Source organism: Pezoporus flaviventris, unplaced genomic scaffold (genome assembly GCF_033815535.1).
Source record: "Pezoporus flaviventris isolate CSIRO_AGI_PZ_B2104156 unplaced genomic scaffold, CSIRO_AGI_Pfla_v1 ptg000025l, whole genome shotgun sequence".
NCBI classification, from domain to species: Eukaryota; Metazoa; Chordata; class Aves; order Psittaciformes; family Psittacidae; genus Pezoporus; species Pezoporus flaviventris.
The window spans coordinates 26,100,894-26,120,877 of record NW_026892573.1 but is presented as its reverse complement, the minus strand read 5'-3'; the positions used below and the strand labels follow the sequence as shown (position 1 = coordinate 26,120,877).

The window sequence follows — 19,984 nt, the reverse complement described above, 5'->3', positions numbered from 1 at the left end:
CCAGACCCCCACTGTACTGTCCCTGCCCTCCCTATAATCCTGATCCATAAGCTCTTGGTTAGCTCCTCATCCATCCCTAGGTGCAGCTCCACGCACTCCATCTGGTCACTGACATAGAGGGTTACACCCCCTCCTCATATCCCCTGCTTGTCCTTCCTGAAGAGCTTGTATGCTTCCTTTCCAACATTCCGGGCATAGGAGTCATCTCATCACGTCTCTGTGATGCCAGTAAGATCATGGCCTTGCAGGTGAGTGCACATCTCTAACTCTTCTTGTGTATTCCCGATACTTGTGCATTTGTGTGGAGGCTTTTAAGTTGGGCCCCTGATGAAGCCAGTTTCCTGTCTGGAGTGGCTGGAATTCCTTTGTGCTGTTCTTCAGGTGGGAAACTGCATTCTGCCACGGATTAGGAAATTTGCTGTAGTCCTTAGGGATGGCACCACATATGATTTGTTAACATATAGAACATGTTCTGTTTTCAGCATGTTTGAGGGGTTTCCTTTGTTACATTTTTGCTATCCATGTTCTAGCATCACCGTGTTCATTTGAGGTGTCAGGGGAGGTGAGAATGCACAGCATCTCCTATGCCAAGCTTCCTGATAAGATCTCTTGTGGGCACTGAATCTTGAAGTACATGCTTTTGTGCCTTTTGTGTCCCTAGAACGGATGAAACGGTTTTGAATGGACAGTGGCTGGATAAATTATTGCACACTTCTGGGATGAGCCCATGCCTTCAAGTGTTGTTTCTTTACCAGGTGACCTCATAGGTATGACCACAGCAGTCTCAACAATACACTGCAATATAGGAACACCTCAGCTTGCTTTAAAATGGTGCGTTGGGCACTAGCTGCAATCTAGCAGTGACAGCATGGAGCTCAGCACAGGGTAATTTTCCCTGCTGCTTGTGAGAACTACACATTTAGGAAAATAGCACAGATATAATGCTTCTGGAAGAAGTGTTGTACATGAAAATACTCTGATTAGCTAGCTTTGGGGGGTGATTCCCCCCACCCCTACCATGTTTAGACCTGCAATGTATTTGAGCATGGAAGAGTTTGTTTCAGAAATGAGGAGTTTAAGGATTAATGGGTTGAATGCCTGAATTTAGATAACCACTATGTTTAATGTGCTCAACAACTTAAATTGTTTTCTGTCCATCATTTCCTCTTTTTCAGTCCATTTAACTTGTTTCCTTAAGGGTTTAGTCTTATACCTGTTTCTGAAATATAAATATTAGTTTCTCTTTTTGCTTGTGAGGTTGGCTTAAATAGGAGATTTGATTTCATGTGAAGGGTTTATCGTGAAGGTGAGTGGGATGGAAAAGCAATCTCTTCTTGGTGCATACCACATTGCTTTAGGACAACTCGTACTTCTGCAGCTCAAGTATTAGGATTTTATTTATATTGATTTAGGGAAATGCTTAGGTGTTTGTATTTGCATATTTAATGTAGTTAGAGTTTCAGTTACTTGCGTTAGGAATTGCTCCAACCCCAGTATTAATAAGGCAGGTGCTTTTGTATAAATAAAAAGAGAAAAAAGGAAAAAAAACCAAGAGATTAGAGTGGTGCCACAGGTTAATTTTTATATAGATGTAATGACTTCCAGCCGCCACAGTAACACACAATATTCCCCTAGTGGTACCTCGAGTCAGGAAAGAAATTAACTCCTGTGTATTAAGTTAGCAGTGGCAAACAAAATTGAAGATGAAAAGAAAATGAAGGGGCAAGGAAAAAGGCTTAGTTCCTCACGGTGCCACGAGGGACACCCAACTTTAATTTCAAGATTTGGTTATTTCCTTTAATGCCCCACAGATGTGAAAAACACTGTGGCAGCACTGGGCCATATGCAAAGCCCTTTGAAACTTGTGGGAGTTAGATTAGGCCTACCTTTCATTAGTCCTTTTTCCTTTATTTTGTTTTTATGGGTTCTGGGTCCTTTTTTTTTTCTGGTCAGAAACAAAGAGGCAAGATAAGTCTGATAAAGGGGTATGTTATGGAAGATTGGGATCTTCAGGCTTATGAAGATCTGCATTACTTAAAACATTCTTTTGGTTTAAATGGGGTTGAACTGGGTGATTTAGATCAAAGCTAGAGCTATGTGGAACTAGCTGAAGTCTTTTGACTTCATGCAATGTCGACTTACAAGGAAAGCTTGGACGTGTTTCATTTTGCCCCTTTGTGTCTATGGTGTGTTTGTGTAGCAGCCAGAAGAAGGTGTAGACTGGACATAAAAAATTCCCTCAGCAGAGCCTTGGGGCTCCAGCCTTCATGGGAAGGGTTGCCATCCCATGGTGCAAAATCATTTCTGATAGCCAAGTTCCAATTTGAAATGTATCCTGGGTACTTCCACTCTTGGCCCTTCTGATTTACCAAGAGCTTTTCTAGTCTTGCAGATAACTGTTTTCTTTCTTCCCACTCATCCAGCAGCTCCAGATCCAGAGCTTTCCCATACCATGACCTGCTCTTATCCTGGCTGGAGGTGGCTTTGCAGGTGCCAGTCCCTGATGCTGATGGGATGTTTTCCTCCCACGGAGCTAGACTGGATTTGGGAAAACTATCCGGTCTCTAGTAATGCGATGGCTGTTTTCCCTTCTTTGGAAACAGAGCAACTCTGTTAGGGCATAGGAAAGAAGCCAAAAAGTCAAATTGGCAGAGAACAAATAATGAAATTAGCTAGCGCGGCTTCCCTGACAGAGCTAATAAATGGGGCAGAAAATCTAGCAACACAAATGAAGATGAGGTTGTCTACATGTTTTTTAAGTGTGAGTGTGTATATATGTGTATTTTTGTCTTGACACTGTCCTCATTTAAAAACAATAGCGTGCTTTTAGTGTTTCTGGTTCTTGCCACTACTAATTCTTTCCTAAAGAGAGAGACCCACATAAATATAAGGAGCTTGGCACTGCTCTTTAAATGGGCAGGATCTTGGAAAGAGTTCATTTCTCTTGTAATGCGGTTAGTTCTATTTCTGTCATGTACAAATCCTGTCTGACCAAGAATATTGAATTAGAGCTGGCTTGTGGGTGTTAAGTATCTCCACTGTTATCTTTGGTTGGGTTGAACAAAGAAAGGAAGGCTTAAGGGTGGACAGTCCTCTGTTTGTTTGTAACCTGGAGAGGACCTGGCATAGAAAGTTAAGCAGGGTGCTTGTGCATGGGTGGAGCATCTTCTTGCTACACAAAGACCTAATAGCACTTGTGTGCTGGTGTATGGCTTAGTAAAACAAAACATAGAATGCATCAGAGGTGTGGGTACTTCTTGTGCAGCTAAACGCCAACCATGACAGGTAATCAGAGGCAGCCAAAAACTGGTGGCTGCCTTTGGACATGTAAGGGCTTAGGGTAGAAGGTGCAAGGGAAAGGATATACTGCATGCACTTGGGTTTCTTCAGGTCAAACCTTTAAGATCTGTTGCTGCTGAGCATGTGATGTACTTCATGTGATTTGTGCTACTATATGCTTGGCCCTTGGGACCGATTGCTATGTAAATGCAAATTATTTAATTAACATTATTGTTCCGTATGCCGTCATATGATTTTATGAGCATTTCTAGATTAAAGTTCACTTTAGAAACATAGCGATTGCTTCCCAAATTGCTTGGCTGTGCACCGCATTTTAAACCCCTTTAATGTGATAAGGAATCCGTATCATTCCTTAAGCATCAGAGAAGCAGCCAGAAAAAATATCATCACGATGTGTAAATACAACACTTCAGAAAACATAACAGAAACCCCGTATGTTTGACATGGCAGAACCAGTAATTCTTGATTGGTAATGGGACAGAAAATACTCACAGATTAAACTTGCGTCTTTGTGGCTTTAAATCATAAGCCCAGCTTTAGTTAGATTTCTTCTCTGTTTTCCTTTTTTTCTCCTCCTGTTAGTAGATATGTTGCTTTGTTAGTGAAAGTTCCATATTTGCCAACAGTTACTATACTTTTTCTTCTATGTGGAAAAGATGAATTCAAGTTAGAGGTGCTGCCTAGGGCCCTGGTGCATGGCAGTGGTCAGTGGTGCCGTGATTGACCCTTGTGTGCAGGATCCTGCTGATAACCGGGTGAGGATGGTGCAGGCAGTGAGGGTGGAAGCTTTCACACACCTGGAGCTTTGCCAGGAGTTGCCTGTGTGAACATACAGCTTATTGCTTGCTGATTTTGGTTCATTTCCCTGGGTTAGAGGATAACTCAGAGATCAGTTGCACCACCTTTAGAGTAGGGATGAATTGTTCTGGAGTGCGGTTAGCCAGTAAAACTGTTCATGATGAGAAATTTGAGGACAATCCCCTTCATAATAAACGTGATGCTGGAGGATGTCACCCTGCTTTGCCCAGTGACAGGATTTTCCCAGAGTTTGTAGCTTGCCATTTAAGTTGCAAAAATACTAACCCAATTACATGTCACTGCATGGAATTCAAAACCGAGGAAGGTTTCCATAGCCAAATTTTTGTATCCTTTTTCCCCTGTGAAATTTTAGCCTGTGTTAATTTACCCAGGGATTGGGGTAATGTCTTTAATATTTACCACCTTCTGCTGTTTTGTATCTGGGGCTTGTTTGTTTTGTTTGGGTTTTTTTTGTGGTAGCAGAGAGCAAGCAGAGAGCTGGCTCACATTGAGGGGTGCAAAGAAGGCAGAAGTACTCAGTACTTCCCAGTGAATGTAAAGAAATAGTAATATTTTGTATGTTTGCTTTGAAAAGCAGAAATAGCGTCTTGCTACTCTGAGCCTGGCTTTGTATTGCTTGCCCTGAGCAGGCAGCCTGTAACTGCTAACACCTCCCTGCATACCTCTGATGATACTACAGCTGCTGATATCTATAGAAGCTGGAACTTCCCTTCTTGGGTTTGTGTCTCACCCCGGATGCCTGTGGCATAACGTGAGCTGTTGCATGGGGCTCAGGAGAGTCTCTGGCTCTGCTTTTGTGCTCAGAGTAAGTGTGTGGAGGTAAAAAAGAGTGTCTAATATCTATTCTTTTACGCAGTATAAGGTATTCCTGGTAAGAGGTCAGAATTTGCCAATCAGAAATCACAGTACTAACTGACAGCATATCTTTAATTTGCATTTACAAGAGTTTTTTTTTTTTCCCCCCTCCCATCAGTTGACATGTGCAGCAGTAGATTTTCCTGATTAAGGGCTTACCTGTGCCTCCAAGTGCCAACAAAAATGTACCTTGAAGGAGGTTCCCTGCTACTTCTGAGTGCTGGTGAGGATACCTAAAGAAAATTCCACCTCTTGTGCAGGGCATGTTGCTGACCTGTGACTTCTTTCTGGTTTTGGAGAGAGGGAGTGGGGTTGATTTCAAGAGCAGGCTTCAGTAAAGTAAACAGAAAATAATGGGTTTGAAGTAATCGTGTTTTTTACTTTCAGTCTTCCTTAATCCTGCTTGGAAGTGGGGATTGAAGAATGAAGAGTTTGAGTACAGTGTGGGTTAGATGGGTGGCTGGAGTGCAATGTAAGGTTGCATTCCTTCCCTTTCCCCTGCCGCAGGGATCACCATACCTGCAACAGCCCTAGGTCAGACACTATTAGCTGAATAATTCAGCATTTTGAACTGGGTGAATTAAAAGGTTCCTATTGGGCTGCAGGGGATTCGGGGGTTGAGATTTCTCGCAGCTGTGATATCATTCCGTGTGTTGAGAGAGGCAGAGGAAGGAAATGAGAGGGAGAGAAAGCATGCTTTTAAATGGGCTGGAAATGCAGAGGTAAGTCCTCCGTGGGCACTGCCTTCAAGTCAAACTGCCTGCAGCACAGATGAGAGGTGAACCTGCACACGCAGGCATCTGTGGGGGGAAGAATCCTGCTCTGCTCCCTCCCTACCTCCTCACCTCCTCCTCAGAATTTCATTCATAGTCAGATGTCCAGTCGGTTGATTTATAGCATGTGGGGTATTTTTAATACTTTTCCCCCCTTTTCTCAGCTTCCCCTATTAAAAAGCTGCCTTGAGTTCAGTTCTCCCAAAGCAGGAGGAACGTTTTCTGTCACTTTGATTGATCTGCGAATAACTTTGATGTTCCAAGACATAACGTTAATAGAGCTTCTGGTGTAAAGTCATAAGAAGAAAATCTAAAAATAAAGAGCAGCGTGATTAACGTCCGCAGCCTAAAGAGAGCTTTGCTTGTGCGGCGGCCAGAGAGCAGCAGTGTTTGGAGAGGAGCTTTCTAAAACGGGGACTGGGAATTGCTGTGCCTGGAACTGGGATTGAATTGTCTTCAAAATAGTTTCTTTTAATTGAAACCAAATTGGAGGGTTTTCTGCCTTGGATGGTGCCTGTCGGCTGCAGAGCTCGTGCTGTGCTCCTGGCAGTGCTTGGGCTCAGCATGGGATGGCTGGGAAGAGAGGGCAGGGGGGCTCCAGACCTGCTTACAGTGCCTTGATGCCCACATGGACACTCCCAGGCAAAGTAAAACCTGAATATTTGCATGTTATATTGCTTTTTACTGATACCACAGGATTTTTCTTGTGTTTTCTGCTGCAGTTAGAAATCAGTGCAGCGCATTAATAATGGTCAAAGAGAAACTCCACTGTCTTGGGAGAAGGATGAGGACCTGGAGTTGTGTGAGAATCCCCTCTTTCTCGCTCCCCTATCTCCGAAATCCACATGGAGAGCATGTGGCTGTGGCTGGGCCAGGCTGCAGACGTAGTCTGGTGGTCTGGTGGATCAGGACCTGACTCCTGCAGCTGTGTGAGAATCTCCTCTTTCCCATTTTCCTATCTCTGAAATCCATATGGAGAGCATGTGGCTGTGGCTGTGTCACCCCCTGTACTCTCCTGGGAGACAGGGGATGCATACTGCATTGAATTAATGGAGAATAGTGGTATCTTTCTGAGGAACAAGCCAAGGTTTTGCCCTTTTGCCCAGAGCAAAAACTGACACCCATCCACCAGAGAACAGAAATCTCCTCCTCTCCTTTCCTCTTCTCTCCACACCTACTATCATTGCTGGTAGGATCCTCCACATCCTCTGGTAGGCTGAGGGAGCCATCTGAGCTGTTTCTGTTTATTGACTATATTCCAGCATGGCTGGAGCCCTTCCCGTTGAAGTGCTTGGAAGTGCTGCAGAACTGTGGGTGCTGGTTGGGAAATTTTGAGTGGGAGATCCTCTGCAGCCCATCTGTGGGCTGTGGGACCCACTGTGGGTCCCTTATGAGGTGGAAGGGTTCCATACGTTATGGCTGTGCTGGCGAGGTTTTGGCCAGCCAGCTGGTGCCTTTGGACCATGAGCCCTCACCAGGTTGAATGCTGTCACAAAGAGGAAGGCCTTTTCTTCATCCTTTTTATTTTTTCCACCCCAACCCTTCCTTTAAGTCCATAGTGAAAAAGAAAAATCTCTTAAAAATCCATTAATAATTTTATCCAAACTATTTGGGTTGTTTTTATTTTGGTTTAGTGTTTTTTTTTCATGTGTTTTGGGGTATGAACTCTATGGAAGTAGTTGTCCCGTGTTGGTGATGGGGTAACTGAAGGTTTCCTAAACGCATTATAAGACTGTGCTTTGCTGGGACCATTTGGTAGAAAGGTTCATGACCTGATGACTTGAGCCGTCACTTTCTCAGTCCTTGCTGACCTTCCCCTGTGTTTATATGGTTTTGTAAACAGCTGGGCAAAAAGCAAGGGGAAAAAAGAAGGCCAGGAGTGGAAGAACTCTTCCAATTGGAAAGAAATGCACGTGTCTGGAAACCAGATGTTTTTACTTAAACAACCACAGTTTATCTAGAGGATTTCTGCTTTTTTACCAAGTGAAACAGGTTAAGTATTGGCATCTTGTAACACTGGTAAGGAATCATACTTTGTGACTACTGTTTTCATTTTTTATGATACTGTTTTAATAGTATTACGATAGGAAATGTTCTCCATACCTTTCCTCTCCAAAGGACCCCCATTCTGAAAGTAAGCTGTATATAAAATAGGTCTGTGACTTATGTGCTCCCCCAGCCAGTTTGTGATATCATGTCTAATGATACCATCTGGGTAGGGCAGCTCAGTCCTGGGTGGCCACTTCAAGCATGACTCAGGAGAGCACTGGTTTAAGGCAGCTAACATGGGGCGGCAGTTCTGCCCCATGTGAGATGAGTGGCACACAGAAATAGTTTGGGAGCCTTTTCCTATAAGCAAGATGACAGTTTTATTCTCATTGGCCTCATCATCTGAGACTTTATGATATGTCAGCTGTAACAGAGGATGTTTCCCCACTGAGCACTAGATGCTTGATTGCTCTTGTACCAAAACTAAGGCAGATGAATTCAAAGAAGTTTGTATGATGACTGCTTGCTGTTTCCTTCTGTCTCTGGATTTATTGTTCACCACAGATAGATTCACGCAAATACATAAATTGCAGATGGAGGAGTAACAGAGGAAATGCATCGTCAGAATATGTACAACTGACTTCAACAAGGAATAAAGCCATTAATTGGAAACAATACTAAATGTTTAAGTGCTTTTTGTGGGAGAGAACTTCAGGTACCAACGCAAGGTCGGACAGGCCTCCGAGCAACCTGGTCTAGTGGAAGGTGTCCCTGCCATGGTAGGGGATTGGAACTGGATGAGCTTTAAGGTCCCTTCCAACCCAAACCATTCCATGATTCTATAAAGTGTTTCACTATTTGAGTGATAAGGACAGGAAGATTTGTGTCTGGCTGTGCAGCCATTTAATAGTAGGCTGGAATACTGATCTAGTATTGTGTCACGTTTTCTTAAGCTATAGGATAATAATGGTACATTATCTTTCACTTTGGGAAATAATGACTTAAAAGGTATATGAGCAAAGAGGCTGTAGACTGTAGAAATAAAATGCAATGGAACTTAGATGAAACTGGTTGGAAGAGATCCTGGAATTTAAAAGGGCTGTTGTAAAGCAGGTGCTGGCTCTTTTCCAGTGAGGGTGTGCCACCCTGTAGCCTGTTTTCCTAAATTAGAGGTTGTGTGTGCCAATAGAAATAGAGTGGAATCTGAGAGCTGCTGCTTCTTCCAGAGCCCTCAGGATGCTGCAAGATCCAGCTTTGGGTGTCTGTTGGGTTGTTTGACATCAGTCCCTGGAGGTTTGTGCTACACATTGTGCAAAACTGTGGTGCGCAAAACAGATTAACTAGGAATAACTTACTCCTTCTCCATGGATGGGTCTTCATGAAGTGGATGTGCCATATATCATGCCTTTGGCTGTTACTAACATGATCTGAATTTTATGTCTGTCCTATTTCAGGTAAGACATGACCAAGGAATAGCAACTCAGGTCTTTAGTTTTCCTGCTGTTGCTTCTTTAATTTGCTATTAAAGAATAATGAATGTTCATGGCATTCTGTGTATTTTTAAGTGCAAAGAAATGGTTGGAGTCAGGAATAGCATGATTGTAATGCTTTGTCTCTCCTTGTAGGCGCACACGCATTCAAAAGTACAAAGTCTGAACTATACATACAGCTTTCTTGTTTCAGCTGGCTGTCCCTTTGAAGGGGCATTTGTCATTTCTCTTTTACTTTGCCTCTGCAGGCAGCATGTATTAAAAGTGATAAATACCTCCACTAAGGCCTGATGGGACAGCTTAGTAGTTTAGGCATCAGATTTAGAAATAACTAGTATTTTCAAAACTTAGAGCTGAAACACCTCTCAGAATCTGGCTCCTTCTCAATACTGGTGTTACTCTCTGGTTAGGTTGGGATTTCTTCTGCTGGATATGAGTCCCAATCAGCCCAGGAGCTTTCAGCGCTGGGTTTCAGATTCTAAGTCTTGTGGAAACGTTGGCCACGCTTTCTTCACTGGAACGAACACACCATTTCTGCGCTTCGCGGCCTGGGAGATGGTAAGGAAGATGCCTACGCCGGAGCTCTAGGCTTCCTGCCATCTAATTTTACAGCAGCTTGAAAAGCAAACATTCAATAGAAACAAATGAATTGAACTCAGCCAGCTGGGGAATTGGCTACCAAAAAAAAAAAAAAAAAAAGGGAAAAAAAGAAGGAAAAAAGGACAGATTTTGGTATTACCCCTGTGTCAATAAATCACGTGTCAGATTAGGTTTCAAATATTGATGATTATTTTCTTTGACTGTCTCTTGATGTCCATTTGCTGAAGTTGAGAAAGAGGCAGGAGAGTAGAGCTGCCAAGAGTTTCTTTTTTCATCTTCATTTTCCTCCACTGAGAAAGCTAATTGAATCTCTTTCTGAACCACTTAATTCACTGCCTGTCATGCTCTTCTCTCTCAGTGTAAACTTCCTTGGGGCTATCGCCATAGTCCCAGCAGAGGAGGAAATTAGGGTCTCTAACAGAAATAACCTACAGCTTACATAGCATAAACAAATCTTGGAAAGCAAACACTGACAGGTTGGGGAAAAAATGTTTTTAGAAAAAAGGAAAGTAATAAAAAAGAAAAGATTAAATGCAAACATAGTGCCCTGCAGTGTTTAAAACACTTCCTTATAGTCTGTCAAGATACATGTTCAGGACCTTTGATCAGGATGGAGGTTGTTTATTTCCTGTACAAACCAGCTTGTACATTGATCAATGTATTGTTGATATAGTGAAGGTATTCCCTTTATTGGTCTCTTTTAGAGGCCTCGGACTTGAAAACAATATTGTATGCACTAACATGGGTGTCTGAGTTCTGGAGAAAATGCAAAGAGAAACAAGAGGAAGGGGTTGATAATAACTTGATCCTCTATTTAAAGAAAGAATGCTTGGAGGGGTTTCTGTGGAAAGAAGCACTGTGGGGTGAAGTTTGTTCACACTTCAGAAGAGACCATGTGGGAACCATTGGCCTAAATAATCATGTGCTTTCCTTGCAGTTACTGTATTGGGAAGACCTGCTGCAGGACTCCTCCTGTGATGGGAGTCATTCCTGACCAGTCATACCCTATGGAAGGGGGAAGACATTAATACTTTCCTGCTTTTAAAAGCAAACCAAAACAAATAAAAACATAAAAATGTACCATTTGCCATAAAACTTTGCTGCATTTTTTTGAACAGAATTTAGCTTTGTCCACAGGGCAGACCTGAGTGCAAAGTTATGCAAAGAATAACCTTAACCTTGTATGCACAGTAATGGAATCTAAAATAACTATTGTCAGAAAGGAAAACTTGCTTAGCTGGAAAGTTAAGGATTATTTACTTTTTGTCCCAGCTGTTTTAAGTCTGAGGCATCGGGTTTAAAATGACCTGATGGAGATCTGTAATGAAGCTGTGCAGTTCATTGCTGCTGGACTTTGTGGATGCCAGAAGTTTTCGTGCCAATGGCATCTGTACAAAGTCACGGAAGAGAAATTCATCAAATGCTCTTAAAAAGAGAGAAGTCTCCTCTAATTCCTGAAATGTGGAAGCTGCAAATTGTTATGTTGCTGTGTAGTTATTGCAATGCATTTTGCTTGGTTTTACTCCTCTGTGCGCATCTGTTGCAGGATATTGGGCTAGAGAAACCTTTGGCCTGACCTCTGTCAGTTGTTCCTGTGACTCACGGAGCAAAGGTTAACTGCAGACCTCACTTTGTGGACCTGTAATCTCCACTCATTTTAAGCAGAGCACTAATTCAATAATCTTATGGTTATTTGGACAACGACTAGGTGGGTTGAAGTCAGTTTTCCTTCTCAGCCCATATGTTTCTTTTGTCACATAAAGTTCTTTTCTGTCTCTGTGAAGCACTCTGTAAAATGGGAATAATGACTCTCTTTCTGCATTGTTTGGCATAAGAAAAAAGCCCCCCCCCCCCCCCCCCCCCCAGTGTATTTGAGCATTGCTTTGGGTATAGTGGGCATTAAGCATCATTAATAGTATCCAGTCAGGATAATATTAATGATGCAGGATCAGGAGGTGAAACCCCCTTGTCCATCCTCTTTCCTGAAGCGAATGATGCAGAGTAGAGCCTCCTGTTTGCAGAGAGGGCAAGCTGTTATCTGTTAATATGGCAGCATTTCGCCAAATGATTAGGCTGTCAGAATTACAGCAATTTGAACACGCTGAGCAAGCTTTTATGTGCACAGGAACAAGATGCCGGTGTTAGATTGCTGAAGAGGAATAACATGGGCTGGAGATTGACAAGTGCTTGGCAAGCCTGCGTTCCTGAGGCTCATCAGACATTCACGACTCCTATGCGATACTGGTGAAGAGCATACTCAAGTGGCTGTATCATAGCCTGGGTGACATCTGGTGACATGCAGTTAGGCCTGTTGTGTTTTTCTGGGCTGAATTCATTTTCACAATATTTGAATGGAATCCATTTATGCAGAGTGGAAATATTCTGGCATATGCAAGAGACTTACAAGACAGTAATATTTTTGGTCCATCTTGTATTTGGTGACAAAAGTGTAATTAGCTGCACTTAGCCACGTGCTATTTTATGGAGTGGTTTTCTGGATTTCTGTGCTTCCCACTGGCTCCCTTCTCCTCTGCTCCCTTCTGATGCAGGTAGCTGTGACTGTTGGGATGAGAGGAAAGGAGCACAGGTACACTTGGCGTTTTCCTGTGGTCGTTGCTGGGGCTTCTACACAAATGTGTCTGCTGGCAAGAGCTGCCTTTTCTCTCCCTGTAGCAGCTGGAGGGTTTACATTGCTCTAAACAGAAGCTTGAACACTGAGTGGGTTTTGATCCTCTGATATGCTCTGCTTTGGTAGTGAAGTCTGTTACTGTTTCTCTACCAAGTTAGTTGGTCGTTCTGCTTTGGTGTTGCTGAAGATAAGTGTTGGGAATTGTGTGGTTTAGGTTTCTTTTTTCCCTGACCTCTCAGAATATGACTGTGGGTTTGGTTCAGTATTTACCTCTGAGCTGAACTGAGGTTTGGAATGGGGTCTTGTCTCTGTTGGGAGTGGAGCTTTAGCTTGTTCTTCAGCTGTGACAGAGGTGCAGAGAAAATAGGGTTTCATTCTATAGAAAATGTTTTTATGTTAAAAATCAAACTGCAAACAGCACATTTTGCTTTTCAAGCACTGCTCTTCATGACAGATGTCAGAGTTTCTGTGGAGAGCAAATGCAGGGAAATGTGTATTTGGAATAAAAATCCAGTTTTTCCTGAAAGGATGCTTCTCAAGGAAAATCCTTGACTAGGTCTATTGAAAAATCCCCTTTCAGGAACTTTTATGCAGTGAAAGCCCTGCAAGCTTGTGGCACACCGAGGTACAATGCATGACTGTTTGCGATGGACCAGCACCAGTCCACGAGATGCTGTTATGCCAGGGAATAGCTTGGTGCCAGGCATGCTGGCTTTAGGCTGGATCAGCAGCAAAGTGTGACCCTTACTGTGACACCTCTAAATAAGAACAAGCTTGAAGACAGGTTAGCCTGCTGCCTAGTCCACACTAGCTAGTACTCTCTTGCATCCCATGGGCCATTCCCCATCAGTAATGGGGTGACAGCATCAAGACCAAATCCCTGCTGAGGCTGGACCCCAGGGCATGAAGATGCCTCTCTGCCAAGAAATGGTGATAAAACTCTCGGGCCATTTCAGATTTCGAAACCCAAGAGCCAGATAGCAGTTATGTCCTAGCACTTTGTACAGGACCAAAGTATTATATAGCTGGATACGGCCAGGCTGTGCCACACAGCCTGGGGCTGGGCGAGTGGTCCTTGTCCATGTTTTATTGATCGGTAATGTATAACTGTGTGCCTCCAGTAACTTCAATGGAGAAAACCTGATGGAGTAAACTAATACAAAAAAATTGCATGGTGCTTGTTGTAGGTGAGATGTGAGTTGTACCAGGAGTACAGTCAGGCAAATCCACTCTGACATCTTATCCTGCTCTTGGTAGGAGCAGCCTGAGGCCGTGGATGTGAAACACACTTTGGCAGCTTGGGTAGGGGTAAATCTGCTTTCTGCAGTCGCAGTCACACCCAAGTGCTAACGATTGTTTTGCTGAGATGGGTCTTTGTGTGTCCAGCTGTGGAGAACAGGATGAACAACAGGGAAAAATGCTCAAGTATGGTTTCCAAATGTTCTTCCCCAGGCTGCGCCTCTGGGTCTTGACACATGCTCTGGCTTGGGCTCTGTTTAGGAGTTGCCCCTCAGGCAAGCTGGGGTGTAGGTTAGGTGTTGGAAGGCAAAGTCATTTCAGGTTAGCCTGGTTCTGCACGCCGAGTGGAGAAATCCTATGGAACTCTTATTTTTGCTATTTAATTCCCTGTCTTTGGGAGAGAGGCATTCTTCTGGCTCACTTTGTAAATATCTAGTTACAGTCTTCCAGCCTGGTAATTTTTAGGTGTAAACCCCCATTTTTTTGCAGTGAAATAGTGTTATAATTAAAGAAAATTAAAAAATGCCTATCACAAGGTAAGGATAAAAAAAAGTTCCTTGTTAAAAGGGGCATTCTGAGAGTGCCGTGAAGGCATTTTGGAGAATAGAGGTATTTTATTTTTAATGAGAAGAACTAAAGAATAAAAAATGGTAGCCTTGGAGAATTGCAGATCAAAGGTTTCTTCATTGTAAAACAAATGAAAGGTCTAAGTCCTAGAAGTGATGAATAAATTGATAAATTTTTAATAGGAAGAATAGGATATAAATGGTAATTTAATTCTTTGGGGGAGAGAATCATTTAAGCACTGTTTAAAAAGTCCAGATTTTTTTTTGTGTGTGTGAAGGTTATAATGGTATGTAAGCGAATGACTGGGAAAGCTCATGGTTTGGTCAAGGTTGCTGTGCACAGTGCTGCTTGCACTCACTGCAGAAGCCTGGTTGTGCCTTTTCCATTGAAGCCAGATATATCTGGTGACTTCAGTGTTTGGAGGGAAAACTGAATGCTTAAAGAAGAGTCCATGCTTATCAGTGTGCCTGTGCTTGCTCCTCTGCACCCATCTCTTGGCTTTGCAAGAGGTAAAGAGGGTTTGCAAGAGGTAAAGGGGTTTGGTGACCAAGAGAGCCCACCCCTGTGTCCTTGTCCCAGACTGCCCCTCTGCTCAGTACTTGGGATGTCTGGGGATGTGGGATTGAAAATGGACCCTGCTGGCAAGAGAAGGTCACCCACAAGTGGTGGTGGTGGGAGTCATATGGGGCAGGCAGGGGGCTGAGTGCAGTGCTGGGAGAGGAGGAATGTGGCCTTCATGGGGGCACAGGAGCATTAAGAAGGGTAGGCTGGGGAAAGAGCATTCGATAATGGCATTTACTGAGGGCAGCTCACTGCTACTGGGCTGACAGGCTGATGGGTGCTGCCAAATTTGCATAATAAGTCCAGTGATGAAGGCCTTGGGGTCCCTGCTGATTGCTCCTCCATCAATCGGGATGCACTGCTGTGCATCCTCCTCTATGTAGCCGTGACCCACTTTTCACACTCAAACCCCAATTTTATTTGTCAGTTGTGGTGTAGCCTGGCCCAGCTCTGTGAGGAGACCTTGTCAGCTCCTATAAGGTGTATCTGCATGCCAGAGCATGGCCAGTGGCTGGGACCATCACCCACCACTGTGTCCTGCCTTGGTTGTGCTGCGGCGCATAGTCTGGGATGCCAGCTTTCCAGTTTGTGTCTTCCAGCGATGCTGTCATGCACACTAACTCATCCTACTTGTTCCCCTTCCTTCTCTTGGCAGCACTTTTAAAGTTAAACAGAGGAAAAAAATAAAACCTTTGCCTCTAGCTTGAGATTAATTCACTGATAGTAAATTTTTATCCATTTTTCCACCCCCAGTAGGATCTTCCCCTTGCTTTCACATCACACATCTCATGAGCCCGTGGATGGAGAAGCCTGTGCATGGAGATGGACTGGCTTTGCAGACCTGGATGTCCAAGCTGTGCCTCGTAGCCCTGGGGTGGCAGCTATTTTGGAGAGAAAAATGTGCTGCTGCTTGCACTAGTGATTGAATTCTGACTTCTTGCTGACCTTACAGCAATGCAGGAAGCAGAATTAGTTGTATTTGCAAGGTTCAGAACAGGACTGAGCTGTTTTGCCAGTGTCTGTGTCTCTGTCACAGATACAGAGGAGTAGCTGTAATTTTTTTTAAGCTGAAAAAGAATAAAAAGCCCACTTTGACGTAAAAGTTCTGTAAGAAAAGGTACCGGTTTTGTTGACTGTTACATGCTCAAATCGGTTTATACTGAAGAGGCTTAGGAGGCATGATGGGACTTGTTAGTCATGGGCATAAGTTTTTGGTCTGCTTTCTGCTCACTGGGAGTCAGAAATGTATGTGCACATTCAGACCTTTGCTGTGTCACTGGATTCCTGATGGTATGCCTAAGCTCTAACAGCTGGTCACAGTGGCAAAAAACTCCAAACTGAGAAGCAGAGTTGGGCTTTCCAGCTTTAACCCTGTGGGGACTGCAGATGGGCAGTGGTAATACTGTGAGGAATACTGTGTGTAGTTTCAATAGCAGCACTGTCACCTTGGATAAAGAAAGGTGTGCCTGTAAGTTTTCACCATTTAATTTCTTAGCCTGTATCACCTTCAGGTGGCAAAAGGATCATTCAGTATTATTAATAAGAGTGTAACGGAAGTTGATCTCTTCCGACAGGAATTTTGCTTTTTAGCTCTGCAGAGGTTTGGCAAAATACTCATTTCAGGTGGATTCTCGCATCTCGTTTCAGTACTTGGGAGTGCTGCAGATTTACTTTGGCTGATCCAAATGGCTGTTCTTAGCCCTAAATCAAGCCTAAATCCTGAAGAAGATTAAACGAATAATGTTCAGAGGTCCCACTGGGACAAAAGGGGTTCACCTTAGAAAATTCCTATCTGTATCTAGCTCACTGTTCTCTTTAAGAGCTTATGGGTCTGATTCTTCTTTGTGTTTATTTTGCAGCATTGCCTTGGGTAGAGCTGCTGCTGGTTTTTCACTAATGTGTGAGATCAGAGCAGTGCCTTGTGGTGTTTAACTCTTTGCACTCACAGCAATAAGCTTTTGGGAGCACTGTTGAGCCCATTTTCAGCAAAGCAGTACTTTCTGCACCAGTTTTTCCCTGCTGCTTTGGCAGGGCAGCAATGAAGAGCTGAACCTTAGGGAGAGATGGGAGTGAACGCTCAGGAGGCTTAGACTTTTTATCAGACACGCTTGTGTGAATGCACAGATTTATGGAAATTCAGTTCAATTTAACACAGTGAAAGATTTTGCTTCAGCAGAGAAATAAACCCTTTGCATCTCATCAGCTTGGATGTTGCAACAGTGCTTAATGCATGCAAACCTGAAAGTTCCATTGAGTCTGGCCACGTTTTCCCTCTCTCTCAGTAGCCTGTCTGAGAGATTGTGCAGAGTAAACCAGCGTGGTGAGTGTTGAAAGAGTTTGTGCAATGTATGTGGGTATCTTGAATATACTTTAACTTGACTCTTTCCCACCACCCTTCACTATTTTTAATTATCTTTAACATCTGCATATCAGAGGAAAACTGCGTTGCCTGAAAGCATTCTTTGTCTGGCATTGTAGAAATACCTGAATTCAGGTGATTTTTAATTTAGTTTGCTGGCCCTCAAATCTTTGCCTTCTCTAACACTGCGCTCTAGTGACTTGCACCATTGTGTTTGCTGTGCTTACTCTTTATCTTCTAGATTTGTGTGTGTACATACTGCTTGTTCAGCTGTTATTGTTCAGCTTAGCTCTTCAGATTCTGGTTGCCTGTCCATGCTCCAGCCTGTGTTCATTGTAGAGGCTGAGTTCCTGCAGTGTTTTCTGTACCCCTTTGACCTAGGAGAGCTGTGAATCTACCTGTGCTGAAGGGGTGGCATTGATGGCAAAACTTCTAATGTCAGTTAATTCCAGCTCCCTTTGTCACTGGCAGTGATGTAATCACTATAGAGTTGCACAGACAATGCTGGTCTGAGAATCATTTAATGATGTGAAAGGTGTTTTCAGACAAGGCTGGAAATTGAGGAGGCTTCCGTAGCTTCCTACTCTTGCAAGGGGCTGCATGGTGTATTTGCTTTATTGTGTTATTACTCTTTAATAACTTTAAATGGCTTTAAAGCTTGAGAAATGGAGGAAATATAAGGGGAAACATAGGAAGTGTGACAATCAATCAGATAGCATATGGAAGATTGACAGGAAAAGAGGTCATAGCCATCAACACTATTATAGCAATGTGCAGAGCGAAATCCAGAATCCATGTTGCAAACCTGTTCCTTTGATTGGGAAACGGAGATTTCTTGGCACAGCACTTCATGTGTTAGAAATATAAGGTATATAAGAAGGAATGGTGTTTTTCTTTTGAATGTACTTTTCCAACGGCTAGCAAATACGTAAAATGATCACTTAAGACTTCTGTTCATTCAAAGTGACACTTTATTAACAGTTTTATGACCTATGTTTCCAAAACCAATTTATTTACTTGTATAGCTGAAATTGGCTTAAATTTGATATTCAGCCTTAACAGAATTGGTAATTTTTAGTCTTTGTGCTTAATATTTGGAGAATCACAGACCAGCTGAGAAGGGAAAACATCTCTGGAAGTCCTGTAGTTTAAGTCCTTGCTCAGAGCAGCGTCAGCAGCAGCAGGTTGCCTAGGTCCATGTCCAATTGGGGTTTGAATATGTGCAGGGATGGAGACTCTGTAACCTCTCTGGGCTATGTGTGCCAGTGCCTGACCACTCAGGAAAGCAGGGAAAAGTGGAAAAGGGGTTACATTTTTTTTATGTTTAAAAGGAATTTCCCGTACTTCAGTTGGTTCCATTGCCTCTTGGCCATAATAATATTCCTCATAAGAATAATTTATATTCAGCCTTTTGTCAGACTATATTGGTTCAGTTGTGCTTGTAATTTCCTGAAATATTAAGATTTTTTTGAATAGGCAATGTGGCTGAATCAGGGTAGAAATAATTTTGTTTGCAGAAATCACAATGTGAAGATAGGTCTTTAAAGACTAGTGTATGTCATTGAATAAGAACTCTTACCGACCTTTTTTCAGATGGTTTTATATGTGAGGGGGTTGTTAATTATTTTTTCCTCCCGGTTAAGGGTTATATTTATCACCAAAGAGTATTTTATCAGATCTTTGTAGTAAGTTGTCTCTTCACTGAATGTATTATGTCATGCAATCGAGTACATACAAGATCAGATTTCTGATTTTTTGAAGACTGTCATAAAGTAACTTCCGTGGGGAAAAAAAGAAATGCAGTAGCAGCAATAAGACCTGAAGCCTCTTTTCCCACTTTGATCATCCTTAAATAACTCAAAATCACGCTGGACAATCCTCAAGTCATGTGCAAAAGTGGCATCTAAGAGATGGAAATTAATAAGAAACTTTCAGCTGTCCTCTGGGAATATGCCTTAGTGCTTCTGTGTGCTTTAAGGCTGCCAAAAATATCCCCAGTAATTCTCAAGCTCTTTTGGCAGATGAAGGCGGAATGACTGGTTTTACAACAATCAAGATCAGATGGTGGCAGATCTATCATACACTTTTCTATATTAAGAAATACGTACACTGGGAAATAAGCCGTGATCATATGTTCTGTCGATTTGTTGCTAGTGAGTTAGTGTTAGCATTAGCGTCTGTAAAAGATGGAAGGCAGGAAAAGTTCAAATCGTTCGGCTGCTCTGTGTGCTTTTTATGTCAAATATTCATAATGTGGTTTCATTACTGTCTTGGGGGAAAAAAAGAAAGTTCAATTTTCTCTTTTACCTGACTAATAATGAGCAACTTTCAGACACACTTTGATACTTCCGTGGCTTGGAACGGTACCGGATGCAGAGAAAAATACACCTTTTTCTGCGAAGTCTCTTTTTTCAGTGAGAGATGAGCTTATACACTGCTGGCAAGAGATACTGCCTTTGTTCTGCTAAGATGTATCATTTGAGCTGTGGGTGAGTCTTGGAAAAATATAAAAGCATTTAATTTTCTATCACAACTGAATGATCTCTGTGAGAAACCCTGGCTAACACCACAGAGCGTTTCTGTTGCATGTGCAGGAACAGCCTTGGCTCTTTTCGTATTTGCCTGTTTCTTTTGAGGAATTCCTACACTTTTTCGTTGTTGTTGCTGTTTTCCTGAGGGTTTTGTTCTTAGAAACTGCTCTAGATTTTTTCTTACAGTTCACTTTATCTTCAGGCGGTTTCCCAATCCACTAGGGGCAATTGAAAAGCTGCTTCTGCATAAACTGTAACTAAGCCTTATATAT

General features: G+C 42.8%; 1 protein-coding gene across 7 annotated transcripts in view; it reads left to right on the top strand.

Moving 5' to 3' along the window:
• Positions 1-19,984, top strand: part of FAT3 (FAT atypical cadherin 3) — a 409,717-nt gene that overhangs the window by 34,243 nt on the left and 355,490 nt on the right. The gene's annotated exons all lie outside the window — the stretch shown is intronic.